Raw genomic sequence first — 15,092 nt, forward strand, 5'->3', positions numbered from 1 at the left:
AAAAAAGAAATCATCCTGTTCCTAATTGTCACAGATTACAATAATTCTCGTATCACCTCCTCCATAAAAGGTCTTTATTATGACATGGCCACAGAATTGAATTCATGAGATAGATTTAGATATTTAGCATTAAATAAATGTACACTTAACATGGTCGTCACAGACAGATATATGTAATTATAGAAGCATCTAATGACCATAAAGATCTGAATCTTATAAGCCACTGAATACCTAATAGTCAATTGTAATCACCACAAAAGGGAAATATTTTACTTTGAAATGCATCTACTTGAATTTATATAGTACATTTCAAGTTATAAGTGATAGGTATCTTTTGTTGATTCACTGAGTTTGTATGTCGTCCTTGTTTCAAAGAACTGGTGTAAAGATTTGAAGCAAAACTCCTCATATAGCTCATCCCATCTCAGTAAAAATCCACCTGAAATGTCTGTCCCGTCATAACAGATATTGATTTGATCCCCTGATTGGTCAGTCAAAGGTTAATCTTCGCTATTGACTTCCTGAAAATTCCTGGCTTTACACTTGCAGGCCAGTGAAACTGAAAAGCCCTAAAGCTTTCAGGTGTTCACCAAACGTGAACAAAGTCAAAGCCACAGACAGGCTTTATTGGCATTCCACTTGGCACTTGTAATGCATGTTATAGGGTTCATTAATGGACCAACTTTTAGTTACTCCTATTTAGGAAGAGTATTTTGTTTTCAGAATCTAATAAAATAACAATATCTGAGGAATGCGAATAAGAAAATTGACGGTGATCAGTTCAGTTGTCACTCTGCAAGCCTTTGGAAATTCAGGTGGTCATGCAACTCACTTTTTTGTCCTCAACCATCTGTCGGCCCCAGGCACAAAGCACTCTAAAAACTATAAACCAGGTCATTGCAGGAAGAACTTCCCTTGTTTTTTCCTGCTTGCTTCCTGTTTTGACTATTACCAAGGTAACACCCTTAATCAAAGTCTAGACAGGTTAGTATGAGGCAAACCAGGTCACTAAAAACACAACATTGTTACAGAGCTTAAATAGTGGAATAAAGAGGCACAGTGAGGCACAACCAGCAATTCACATAAATAAATAAGGAGTTTTCCCTTGTCTCCTGAGGATGAGAACCCGAACAAAGGGTTTTCCATACTAAGCAGCAGACATTACCTAAGCAATCATTCATCTACTCCCATTTTTACTGATGTCTGTTTTGAATGTCAATGAGGAGAAAGTGAGGCAGACAAAGCCAGTAGAGTCATTAAAGGGGATGTAGGGAAAGAACTACTAAACTCTCCACGGCCTCTTGCTAACATTATTCCAGACTTCTGTTGCTGCAGCACCAAATGAAATAACCCAAATGGTACTTCGTACAGTAGTCAACAGATCACCTGACACTAAATTGAATTATCTGTCATCACCTAGCACGGAAACATTTGAGATTAGAGTTGGCTCCTCTTCCTGTTTTTGCCTCTAATTTGACTGCCATAAAGTGAATTAGTAGCACTTGCAACAAGATGGCAAATTAGAGGTGATTTATTTCTCTGATCACAGCGGTTATATTACACTGCTTTTTTGTGAGCAGTCGGGGTGGGATGTGCCGCGTGTTAAAGAAGGATTGCGAATGAGAGACACTGATGGCTGGATGCTTTGATGAGATGGAGGCAAGTCTGGACACAAGAAGATAAAAAGTGGAGTGTACTCTGATGTTTCACCTGGGACATTGTCCAAAGGATTGTCATGGCTAATTCATGTCCATCAATATCTTTAGTGGGACTGACAAATTGTCCATTGTTCAAACAAACACATGACTGACCTAAATATCAATATGACAGCTAATTTCAGTGATTTATGAAGTTTATCACACATGACAGACTGTGAATTCAAAACAGTGACCGGAGGACATGATGCAAATATTTCAGCCTGGTCATGCAAGATGCAAAAATGCGCCATTAGTGGACCGTCAGAGCAGCCAACTTAAGCGAGAAGTCCGCTAAGGGCAGGAGGGAAGGCTGGTGGATTGAAATATAATTTCATGGCAATGCATCCCAATGACTTGTCACCATTTCGCTAAAACAGAAAAATGCCAAGCTGCTAGCAGTCTACAGTAAACTCCTTACAATAATAAATCTAATGTTGTCATTTTAATGTTGATTATATCTTTAGCACTGGAAAAAAATATATATTTTGGTGTTTCCTAAATAGTTCTCTCTAATTGTACGATGCATTTTGGTTATAAAACAAACATCAGCACTTTCAACATATAATGAATGATTATTCTTCCAGTTTCCTGTTTGTTTTTTACTTGACATTGTAACCCCAATTGAACACATACGACCGAGGTCACTTTGATCCCCCTTTCAAAGATTCACTGCTCTTGCTGCATCAGCAGGGACTGAAGCAACTCTTGGCATCAACATAATACACTTAACTCTTCATCAGGGAGAAACGTTTCCAGAAAGAAGGAAACGGGAGACAGAAAACAGATGTGTCTAAATTGTAAGTAACTTTCATTTACACATGACCAGACTAGAGTGTGATTTCTCACACTGCAATACAATCTTCCAACAAGTTTACTTTATTTAGTAGAAAAAAGCATTTTTAAGGAAAATACGGCATGTTTTCAATGCAAATTAATGTTTCAAACAATTCCTTATTCTTAAAAGTATTGTAGACTCCCTTAATATTTTCAATCTTTTCACAATTTCACATGCTTGTAGGATATAATTGAAAATAAGTGGACCTACAGTACTTAAAAAGTCTAAATAAGCCATTGCACAGCTGGGGGGTTTTTCAACTCACAATCTGACTCACACTTTTAAGACTGAAAGAGTGAGAGTGAGAGTTATAATTTATTCGATTTGTCTTTTGCAAAATTCATCTACAACAGCCAATTTATCATAAAAACTAGCAAGCCTCGAGTTAGTGTTTTACACCAGTTTTACATCAATTCACAGATACTGAATGTTATTTACATCAGATATTTCTTCCATGTTTTGTGTTCAAATGCTTTAGCCAAGTTTAACATCTGCCTATTTTTTCTCTTCAGTGAAGGAATGCAACAGTAGGATTATGGGAAAACACCCCAGTGTGTGACCTGGATGTCTTACATCTCACTCCAGCGGATCATTTAGTTTTCTTGACTGTGGTTCTGTTCCAAATATTTACACTTTGTAGTGTCTGTTTTTCATTATTCCCATCTGTGGAAACGGAACAACACTTTGGAGGCTTTCATTAAAACCTGGCAGTAAATTTTGTTGTAATGCTGACCAAAGCACTATCAAATCACCTGGAAATGTACCACAATATTGGTGTCCAAGAACGTACATTATCTGGTTGGATCTGTCAATATTGGTATTGTAAGTGCTATGGTCTTTTACGGCATATTGGGTTCATGTTTCAGTTCTATTACAACTCCTGTTGAGCTGGTTTTCTACCTACCATCTATTATCTTCTGAATCTCATCCGCTTATTTGTAAAATTAGTATAATTGAATTTAAACTCAAATCTTATGAACAAGACCAATTTAAATGAAGGGTCTTTGTGCACAATGACGTTCTTAACAATGTCCATAAGACATAAATCTGCATTCAAAGCCACAATCATTGTTTATGAGGGCCATCTGATGGCCAGTAATCAACACAAAATAGACATATTATCACCTTATTATGTTTTTATGGTGTACATTTTAGCAAACACTGGCCTGTTTACTCAGCCATGATGCAGAGCAACATTATCACTTATTTGGAGTCGTGTTTTTAGCCACAAATATTCACTGTCTTATTAGCTATGTTTTGGTCTCCACTAATTCCTGATGAGTTTGATGCAGGGCAGATAGCATGCAGTTGTTTTCACTTAATTTTGGGGGATTTAAATAGCTGTCTGCTGTGGCTGGGAACAAGGTTGATGTGGAAAAAGGCCAACAACTAAGCCTAATTTTTTATTTATGCCATGGAAAAACAGGACTTGAACTTGTACAGATTATTTTTGCAAGAATTATTTATGTAAGAATCAATATTATTAAAATTAAGACTTTTGTCCATTCAAAATCCAAATGCATGTAATTGAGTGTTTGTAAAAGAGTATTGATAGAAACGGATGGAGCTTTTGTTCGCCCAGTTGGCCTCCTAAGGTGGAAACATGGTGACCACACCTCTGCTTTTTTGTGGCCTTCTTTCCCATCATTAGTAGCCTATAAAGAGGATCGACATTGCAAAGACATGTGAAAATGTGAACTATGTGGAAAGAATGGGGGCAGACTAGAGTAAACTTAGACTGTTCCAAGAGCAACTGAATGATCCTCTGGCCGGCTGGTCTTTTAAGAGGTAAAATATCCAGATTCAACCAGTCAGGCAGAGGTTCTGGATCAGAAATGCTGGGCCCAAGGAGTAAAATCTGAGACTTAGACATTGGCTTACAACCCTCTGATTCCCTGCCATATGTTGGCTGCTGCAGCACCAGTGAGTTGGTCAGAGATGCTCGACCCAAGAATATTTACTTTCATCTCAAGACACAGGGACTTATAAAGTTTTGGAAAGCTTCATGAAAATGCTGGAGAAAAGTTTGACCACATCTCTACCGTTCCATGCAAAGCTGGTCTGCCATTGACCACAGATAGATTATAAAGAGTCTGGGAGAGTACAGATGTGACCAACACCTAATTGGCTCCACCAACACTCTCTTCGTCTGCTTATACTTTTCCCCCTCCTGTTTCTGCTACTCTCTTCCTCCAACAGCAGCTTTTACTTTCTCCTCTGCACCCAAAAAAAAAATCTATGCAGTGTCCATCACTGTTTTGTTGACCTTAACATGTGTCTTGCACATTACAAGCGCTCAAAAAACTCTTTCCATCTTCTGGTGAGTGTTCTCTTGTGTCGCTGTACAAACTGTTCCCTACCACCTGAAAGGCATTCACTTGGAATATGGAGGACTCCTGCCAATCCCATATCTTACCCTTCTGGAATTCATGAAGTGTGGATGGATGTGTAGCAGTACGAGAGATAAGATATGGCTTCATAGTTATGCTATGATGTAAAGGAGGAACTGGGAGTGAAAAGTAAGCAAGCAAAACTGAAAAGGAAAAATTCTCTCTTCGACCAAAATACACAAACATTAATTCATTCTGTCGGTTGTACTGTGAAGAATGAATAAGAGATGCATTTTATTCAAAGAAGCAGCAAATAACAAAAACAAGTTTCTCCTGTGTGTGTGTTTTCTGTTCACTTTCCTCCCTAAAAGTTACATACTGTTCCGTAAAAGTCTGCAGGTTCCTACCACACACTGATGAAATAAACTTAAAAGCTAAAAAGGGAAGTTGGACTGCTACTCCTCTGGCACACACAATGATAAATGTCGATGAAACAGGAGAAGCTCACTCAGGATACAAACAGTGCCATCTGTCTGTTTTAATGTCAGTCTGGCTGGAAACGGGCCTCCAACGTATACAAAGGAAGTGTTTTGTCTGGTGAAGAGAGTTACCCGGCACATTCTGTTCAATTACGATCAACGCTGCCACTTAAGAATCATCTGGCTTGGATTCACAGTGGAGTAAGATGGTTGACCTTCCATTCACCAAAGGCCCCAACACATGCAGCTCCTTCCAGTGCAGGGTGTGGACACCATGATGGCTTATGTGGAACCATCTAGGCCAGATACCACATCTAAGTGTTTTTGTAGGGACAAGAAGCAAGTTCAAGTGAAATTCTGAGAAGTTTAGTGTTTAGGACACTGATGATTAAGAACAACCGTTAGAAAATAGTAAAAACTTCAATTTTTCACAATATCAGCAAATTTGTTCCTTTTACTGCCTGCAACTGTTACCCAATTCTTCAGAACTATGAAAAAATCAAGACAGGCTTCACTTGTCCATGTTTAATGGTTCAAGATGTTAGGTAAGAATTTTCCAGTGGATCTGCTGAGATTTTAGAAAATGTGCCAAGTCAGTATTAAAATCAACAGGGCCTGCAGTGGTCTGCTTGCAACCAGGCAGAAACACTCAATCATGGCACACATCAGAAACCCAACTTCAAGGATCCCAATGAAACAGCAAAGTTAAGGCCAAATAAGGTGAAGGTATCGATAACATTCCTGAATACCTATCTGGACATTTTGGCTGCTGTGGTTCGGATTTCTGAAACCCACTGTAAATACTTCTAGGAAAGCCTATAAAAAAGGTAATGTGAAAAGCTGAAACCAATTATGGCTTACTAATTACTCTTGTGGCTCTTTCATTTTCTTTAAAAAGCTAATTATAGTGGAAGATATAAAACATAAAAATTCCGACCATTTTAAGTTTTTAAAGGAGTGGTTTAACGTTCTGTTCGCTAAATATCTAGAGCCAGTAGTCGGTCGTCTTAGCTTAGCTTAGCTTAGCACTAACATTAGAAGAACGGGGAGACAATTAGCTTGGCTCTGCCAAAACTTAATAAAATCCACCAATCATCATCTCCAAAAGGTGACTAATTATCATAAAATACTTTCTTGTTTTATTTGTACAAAGTGTAAAACCGAAAAATTGTCATTTTTACCTCACAGTGACGACAAGACTCCAGGAGGCCAACTGGGTTCTAGCGGTAGCTTAATATTTGTCGCACAGACATGAGGGTGGCATCTACTTTTTTATTCTGATTCTCTGTAAGAAAGCAAAGGAGCGGAAAAAGTCAAACTTCTATTTCAAATTTTTTAAGCTTTTTGAGTAGTTTATTTTTAAAAAACAAGCTACACTTCATCCAAACAATGTTTCTAATATCCAACATCAGTGTAGGCCATGGAAATGATGAGATAGAGGAAACTAGACTTGAGGGTAGTATTGTGTCTAATATTTTCCATTTGTATTATAATTCTTTGTTTACAGATGTTCTGTTATTTGCACAATGTTTCTTCCACTAGCCTCCTGCTGTGTTTGGAGTCCCCTTACCAAATGGAAAATCAAAAGACTGCAGTTATGTGTGCTGTTCAGGAAGATTTTGATCGTGTCTGTTGACAGCTTGTTTATAATCCATGTCCTCCAGCCATGTTCTTTTGGAGGCTCTTATTTTATGTAATGCTGCGTTTGCGCTATGATGAAAAACACTGACATTTTAAGAAACAACTGGCTGGCCCTTCACACGAACATCTGCACTGTCCAGACAGGACTTCTCCGTTGGAATGGTGCATTGAATATTGCTTAATACAACCGTGTATGTGTGTGTGTGTTTGTGTTGTCCACACTTGTTTATCTAATAATCTGGTAGGTGTGTTTCATCCAAAGTAACAGAGCGCAAAATGGACTCTAGCTCATAGCATTTAATTGTAATTTCATATTCTGTTAGCAGTGAGGATGTTTGAAAGAAGAAACATACTCGGTGACCTGATTCAGTCACTCTTGCCTCTTACCAGTATTTTACATACTCTCTTTCCCCAATATCATCACCACATTCGCACTCTTTACGTCCATAATCACTTCCTCAGACGTCCACATTGGCAACCAGACACAAACCAGTCTTTGTTAGCGTCGAGTGTCTCTGCCATGTTGAGCTGATGATGCCATGGTGAGGTTTGGCTGGTAATGTCTTTCCCAGTCCAACACTTTCTACATCAATGACAACCGAGAGCTTTGGAGCGCCTGGTGAAAACATCATTCGTTTAACAGCCTGAATGTTTCCCCTAAAGCACTCTTATATTCTCACCAAATTCCAAAATAATGTAAATCTGCATGTAGGATTAATAGAACTTGCATTCACACAAAATGTTGTTAATAATCAATAAGCTTCTCAAAGAACCAAACAATCCAAAACATTTTTTGGGAGGTTTGGGGGCAGGGAGGCTAAAGGATATTGGCATCTTCCTATTTCATGCCTATTGCTTACAAAATACACCTGGAGGGGAAAAAAAACTATTTTGATATGTGTCCAAACCAGGCCCTGCAGAATTAATGACATTCAAGCATTTACTGCGTGAACATTGCTTCGAATCATATCAAGTGTTTTGTTCAACCTATGGCCTGATGGCTGTGAAATGAAATGTTAAGACAGATTCACCTGGATGGGATAATTTGAATAGATGGTGCAGAAAGACTGGACACTCCCTTTAATTTGACTTGGATTGACATCAAAACTAATGGATTCATTTTGAGGAAAAATGTATTTGTTTTAGGTGTTTAATGTGATGTAATGCACATTTTAAAAGTCCAAGGGGTACATAACACCCTAATCAAATAGTAAATATCATAAAATGTCAGTTTTTTATGGGGGGGTGCCTCAATAGCAGTTACCTTCAGTGCCATCTGATCCCTATATCATAAACGGTCATGAATTAATTCATTTTGGCAAGATGCTCCAATTCAAAGATCACACTAATACTACCCACCATCTTACTACATCTCACTGCACTAATTTGGCAGCTTGTTTAAAGGCTCTCATGCTCATATTCAACATATGTGCTTGTTTCTTTTTTTGGGGGGCTTCTGCTGCTGTTATTGCTGATATCAGCAAAAACCTTCGTGCATCATGATTGTATCTTATCCTCATTTGCTGAGTTGCGGGAGCACACCAAAGTGCATTGCTGTCTTTATTACCTCCGTCAACAAGGTTATGTTTTCGGTTTGGTTTTTTGGTTTGCATTTTTATTTACTCGTTTTTTACTAGTTTATTTGTCAACAAGATTATGGGAAAAACTGCTGGCCCAATTTCCATGGAACTTGGTGGAAGGGCGTTGCATGGGCCAAGGAAATACAATCAAATTTTAAAGTGGATGTGCGTCACAGGGCGGATCTTACACTTATGGAAACGACCATGGCGAAAGATGGCACTAGATGCTGTCACGGCAATAGATGTTTAACTATTTCGAGTGCCCTTCTTGTTTTTGCTATGTGATTGAGTGATCCTGACAGAGTTTGTCCTGTCTAGGTGGATTCCCCACCCTCACTGACTTATGTGCTGTCTTAGCTTACTGTATGTATCTTGATGAATTAATGCAATTTCTCAATGTGGTACCATAATCCAAATTTAAAACATTAGCAATCATGTCCTCTTTACTGACACTGTGGGAAAAGATATTTGAAGATGCAAAAGAAATACGCCTTTATTTTATGTAAGAGAAGAATGAACTGCGTTACAGAGAAGTTAGGGACAGATGTGAACAGGGCTGCTGAGTATCTTTCCCAGAGTTGGAATGAAATTCATTAGTGAATAAGCAGAAAACAGATTCTGGTCATCCTTTCTTTATTAAAAGTCTGAATATAAGGAATGTTTGACTGTGGAGGAAACTGATTCCTCACAGCTGAAAAATAATTTAAAACCAGCTTCTCACTTGTAATATTTTATGAGAGAATTAATACATTTGATCATATAGTAGTTTTAGGAAAGTGCCTTGATGCTGGATGCTTTGATGATTGGTGAATTCAAAAGCTCATTCAACAATGAAGGAACAACTACAAAACATGTGTCAGATTTTTTAAGTCACGGTAGAGAACCACAAACTGTTTTTTTCCCCAGGCTGCTTGATTCATATGGTGCTGTATCCTCAGTCAGTGAAAGATTTTCACCACCGAGATCTGTAAAGAATCAGTTGTTTCTCATGAATACACAATTTAAAACTTTTCCAAAGCCCTATAGGCTTAGATGCCTATAGCTGTGCGTTATTTATGACGGTTCTGGCAGTGGCACCCTATAAAACCGTCGTATAGACATAATAGTGTGTAGCAATTGGCACGTCCAGTTTTTGGGATGATCAGCACCTGTAAATTGACCACAGTATAACACCTTATTTAGTTTCCATGACATCTAGGTATAAGATTGAAGGAACATTTATGTTGATCTCTAAGCTCGTTTCATTGAAAATCTGGGCAGCTAACATGTCATACTTGCTGTTTCAACCCGAAACGTCTCTGGGAGGGTCGAGCTCGCTTTGTTGGCAGACAAGGGAGCTGCTTGGCCGCTCACCTCGGTCAAGTAAATCAGAAACAGACTGAAATGGAAAGAAAGGAAAAATGCCCACCAAACCTATCCAGGCCCATTCAAGAGATTAATGAAGTCCGTCCAACGCCCAGAGAAGACTTGTACTTGCAGCAACTTCTAGTGTGGGGCTTCACTAACGTTTTTGACACAAGTATTGAGAAAATGATGTTCTGCCACAATGAAAGGATTATTTGACAGCATCATAGATTTGATCACTAAATGTTCTTTATATAAAAAGGGCTTACTGGCAGCTGAGCTTATAGGGGAATAAAGCAGTTTTGTCAAGGTTAAAGTTAGTTTGGTAACTTAAACTACATTGGTTAGAATTAAAGAAGAAAAACAATTGGTCACTTTGTCCTCCACACAAGCACTCCCATGATATTTTAATACCAATTTACTGCCTTTCTTTTAATTGGGTGCCTTTTCATTTAATCCTCTTGTGGTCTAAGAATATATTATATAATAAAATATATTCCTTCTTTGGAATAGCTGCCTGGAAGCCTAGTGCATTGTTAGCTGAGTGGTTCCAGCGCACGCCATAGCCGCAATGTCCCGGGTTTGAGTCAAGCCTTCGGACATTTGTTACATGTCAAAGTCCTCCCTCTCTCTTTCCCAATCCTACGGTGTCCAAAGGCAAGAATACCTGCCCCCCTCACAAAAAAAAGGTGGCTGTGTGGTTTTCATGTTTTAAAATTTGTTTTTCTTATCAGTGGTAGTCCTGTAATAAGATGCAATACATTGTAACAACAGTAGGAATGAAGTTTTGACATTTTTCAATATATACTGCAATTATAAGTCATGGGTTCACACACTGTCATCCTCCTTCACACAATAACCCACTCTGTCAGTTTATCTGGCTCTTATTGCTCAGTAATTCAAATTATGTCAAATATCCAGAATATAAAAAAAGAAAAAAAAGAAAACTGTTTCACTCAAAGTGAAAAATTGCATTTACTGCTGCACACTTGGGTTCCTCCAGTCTAGGCAACCTGCCTGTTAAAAGTGAATATGAATATGAAGCAAACATGAGTAAAGCCAGTAATGCTGTCTGCACTAATTCCAATAATTTTGATGGATTGATTTTAAAAGAATCAAGATTTTGTATAGAAATCAAATCCAACACTGGAGGCTTTCCTCATCACATAAAAAAAAAGCAAACAATAATTAATAAGATTTAATCTTTAGTGGACTTCATCCACTCCCTACTGATTCATGTGCATATCAAATTAACAAGATGTGATTTGGTTTATTTGTTGATGCGAAGGAAGAATGCATTCCATTCTGGTCGTGATGATAATAAGTTCCAGCCCAGCCTTGCAGCTTATCTAGATGTTACACAAACTCATTCCCTGCAGCTAAAATTAAAAAGGAATTTAGGCTTGAACTGGCACAAAAGTAGGCGGCAAAGACTATGTTATAATCTGAATAAAAGCCTGGGATTTGGTTGAATAACATAAAAGATCCACATAATAATGATGTTGTTCGATTTCTTTTTGTTGCACGGTTCCTTTTTTATTTCTGCTTTAGCAAATACTCCATTACACATTGCAAAACTGCTCCTGTTCTTAAACCTAATCCCACTTCCACATTTTGAAACCATGCAATCACATTAAATCAGTGCTCTAATGCCATAACATTCTGCTGCCAGGCAGCTGTGTTTGACTAGGTATTTAAAATGAGCCGTGTGAATGATTTTATTATCTAAAGGCTGCACTGGGCAGGCTGACTGCCTGAGGACTGCACATTAACTAACATTTGTTCTTATTTCTCCTTTAATTTACAGACTAGGTGTGTAAATCTATAATAACCCAGATCCCTCCCCCCCTTTTTTTAAAACCATGCAATCACAATTAATCAATGTATAATTCTACGCTGCATGCTCACCAGCCATGCAGCTGTGTTTGCCTATTTCCACATATACCTCCTTTTATTACAGGGTGCGATGTTCACTTGGCCAGTTGGGAAGTGTTCCCTCTTTCACTTCGCTTTCCGTCGAGCAGGAGTCTGTCACCATGGAGACAAAAAGTCCTGCCGGCTCTGAATGGCCACGTTGATACCAAAACATCACTTGAGCGAGTGTTTCCGTCGCCTGTGTGCCGTTTTTCTCTTTTTTTTCTAGAGCCATGTGGGGCCATGGGGTGAGTGAGGAGGAATAGTGAATGGCTGAGTCGCCTCCCTGAAAAGCTTTTCTTTGTGTGGGTTTACATTATTATGACAATAGGTGCTGAACGCTTCTTCGGGTTTATTGAGATGCTATTCAGCATTGTTGACATCCATCTTCTCACACATTCAGTGGGACTACTTTGGAGTAAATTCCTACAAAATGACATTGAACAGAGAGTCAGATCCATATTATAGCAGCACAAGTTATTATGTTCACCTTGTCTCTTATTTGTTAACTGTTTTCAGCATCCATGCTGAAGACATGGAAACTAAAGGTCAAGTATTTAATGATTAATGTGTGCTGATGGGAACAGCATGGCATTTAATACTTTGACTCTCCAGTTGAAGAATTTCACCAGGCCACTAATGGCAGAAGAACTGCTTTTTATTCTGCAGTAATGGTTTATCAGACTGGGTGCATGGCATTCATTTCACCCTAAACATGAAAAATACCCATTAAAGCTGGCAGTTGACTGGCCGAAATTGTGGGTGTGTTTTTGAGTGAGAGAGAGAGAGAGAGAGAGAGAGAGAGAGTGTGTGTGTGTGTGTGTGTGTGTGTGTGTGTGTGTGTGTGTGTGTGTGTGTGTGTGTGTGTGTGTGTGTGTGTGTGTGTGTGTGTGTGTGTGTGTGTGTGTGTGTGGCCCCTCGTGATTTAAAGGAAAGGCTGTAAACACTGAACCAAACTGACGGAATTCCTCCAGTGTGATTATCATATGAATAAGTATCAACACACAGCCTCACTTTGATTGGTCCAAATAAGGTCATTTCCCACAGTAGCGCTGGCCCAGAACCCAATTGTCGAGCTGTCACTGCCATCATTGGTGCCTCTTCTCTGCATTTGTGTGTGTGTGTGTGTGTGTGTGTGTGTGTGTGTGTGTGTGTGTGTGTGTGTGTGTGTGTGTGTGTGTGTGTGTGTGTGTGTGTGTGTGTGTGTGTGTGTGTGTGTGTGTGTGTGTGTGTGTGTGTGCAGGGTCTGTTTTGTACATCACGGCTGAGACACTCCAGTCAGAGATGGGAATGACAGAGCTCCTCCGCCTCACTGCTGCTAAATCACTTAGAGAGTCTGGGATGAGTTGTGTGTACAGTCCTGCACTCAGTACTTTAAAGGCTTCCGTTGGTTTATCATTGAGTGACATATGACAGACTTTCTGGAGGAATGTTAGTGTCTGCAGGTTGATATAATGCAGGAAACAGGCACTGGAGGTATTTTCAACTGGGCTGGATTATACAAAAAGCAAGCTAAATCCAAAATTCTATGGCATTTGTTCGAAAAAAATGCAACTAGTTGAACCATACTTGGTAACTGGGGACTCCATTATACGCCATCTGGCTTTATGGTTTCACACATGCAGCAATCCAGAGTCCATCACATCCCCCTTCGCTGGTAAATCAAGCCACATCAAGGCTCCCCTTGCACTGACTCTCTAAATGAAACATCGTTTTAGCTCGTTATGGTCAAGTAGAGTTGGCTGACCACAAATGACATGACGGGTCATTCTCTGGGTATGAAAACCTGACAAGGGTTTTTTTTCCCCCACAGTTGGTGACTCTGCTGGTTTCACGGCTGTCTCTTTACAGTGTGTGAACTAAGCAGCTATGGAGAAGAGGCTTTTGGTGGGAATGCTGCCAGTTTAGGTCCACAAACAACTGATATAATATTAGAAGTATAAGAAACTTGACTAGCCTTCCCTTCACCCAATAGCTGCCATCAAAGTACCCTTGAGCAAGGCAGTGAGGCCAACATTCTATATTTTTTCTCTATCCAGCTCCTCACAAAAGCCATTGCAGTAGGAATATACTCAGTAAACTCAACATGATTTCAAAGTGCTTTATGAAAGTGGAGAAATCTTTATCAAACTCAGTTTTTCAAAATAGTTTTCAGCATTAGAACTGCTGTCACAGCTAAAACACTAAAAGAGGACAAGGTGTTAAAAACACGTTGTTTATGTAGACATACCCCGAAGCTACTTCTTTTATCCGAACCACACCCGTCGCCCTGCTTCCATTAATCAAACGTGTCCAGACCTTTTAAAAAAATAACCCATAATAGCTTCTTGACATCAATGTTTGGTCATGAAAATTCTCATATATTTCTCCTTAACTGACTTTAATGGCCCTAAAATTTGTTACATACTAGTAGAGACGGAGTTTGCGTGAGAAGTAGTAGGTTGGCTTGGAAGAGTGAGGTCTAAGTGAGAGAAAAATAATCTTTTTTTTACAGAAAAAGAAGATGTATAAATTGAGGGCAGAGTGCCAGATAATAGAGAGATACTCTGGATATAGAGGTGAAACGGAGCGTAGACATAGCCTTCAGCTCTTTCAGAAAATTGTGTATGGTGTTATATATGTTGAGTGATGGGGCGACGAGGTCCTTATCCAGCATGTCGGCACAGGCAAACAGACCTACATAGGATCCCATATGTCTCTGCATGTCCTTTTTTCACATATAAACTAATCTGTGGTTATGTCTTCAATATAAACCAAGACAAACGTTCCCGGAGAGTAAAATTAATCTTAAATCTTTATCATAAATTGTCTTATGTACTGAAAAACTATATTTAAAACAGTAACCTCCTGATATGAAGTGCACACATTGTAGCTTCCTTAAGGCACTTTTCTGCCGAGAGAATCACATATAGATCACCGCATTGCCCTTTTGCTTTTGGCAAATCTTCTGAGGTTTACAGCAAAATGAAGATATGCTGAGGTCTCAACTTGATATGGACCCTTTGACCTTCCTCTGAAACCTCTTTTCTTTTAAGCTCAGGTAATGATACCTGCTAACCCCTGCTCATCGTCCCCACTTCTTTCATTCTTTCTTCTAAAAACACGCATTAAACTTCAGGCTACCTGAAATCCCACTTTAAAAAAAGTTAATTTCCAGGACCCTGCTCCCTTTATGGGTCTTTTTCTTTGACTGATACTTTTCTTTCTCTTGAAACTTCTGTCCCTCTCTTTTATTTTTTATTTCTGCAGTTGGATATTAATACCTGAGAACA

The sequence above is a fragment of the Anoplopoma fimbria genome, chromosome 23 (genome assembly GCF_027596085.1).
Source record: "Anoplopoma fimbria isolate UVic2021 breed Golden Eagle Sablefish chromosome 23, Afim_UVic_2022, whole genome shotgun sequence".
NCBI classification, from domain to species: domain Eukaryota; kingdom Metazoa; phylum Chordata; class Actinopteri; order Perciformes; family Anoplopomatidae; genus Anoplopoma; species Anoplopoma fimbria.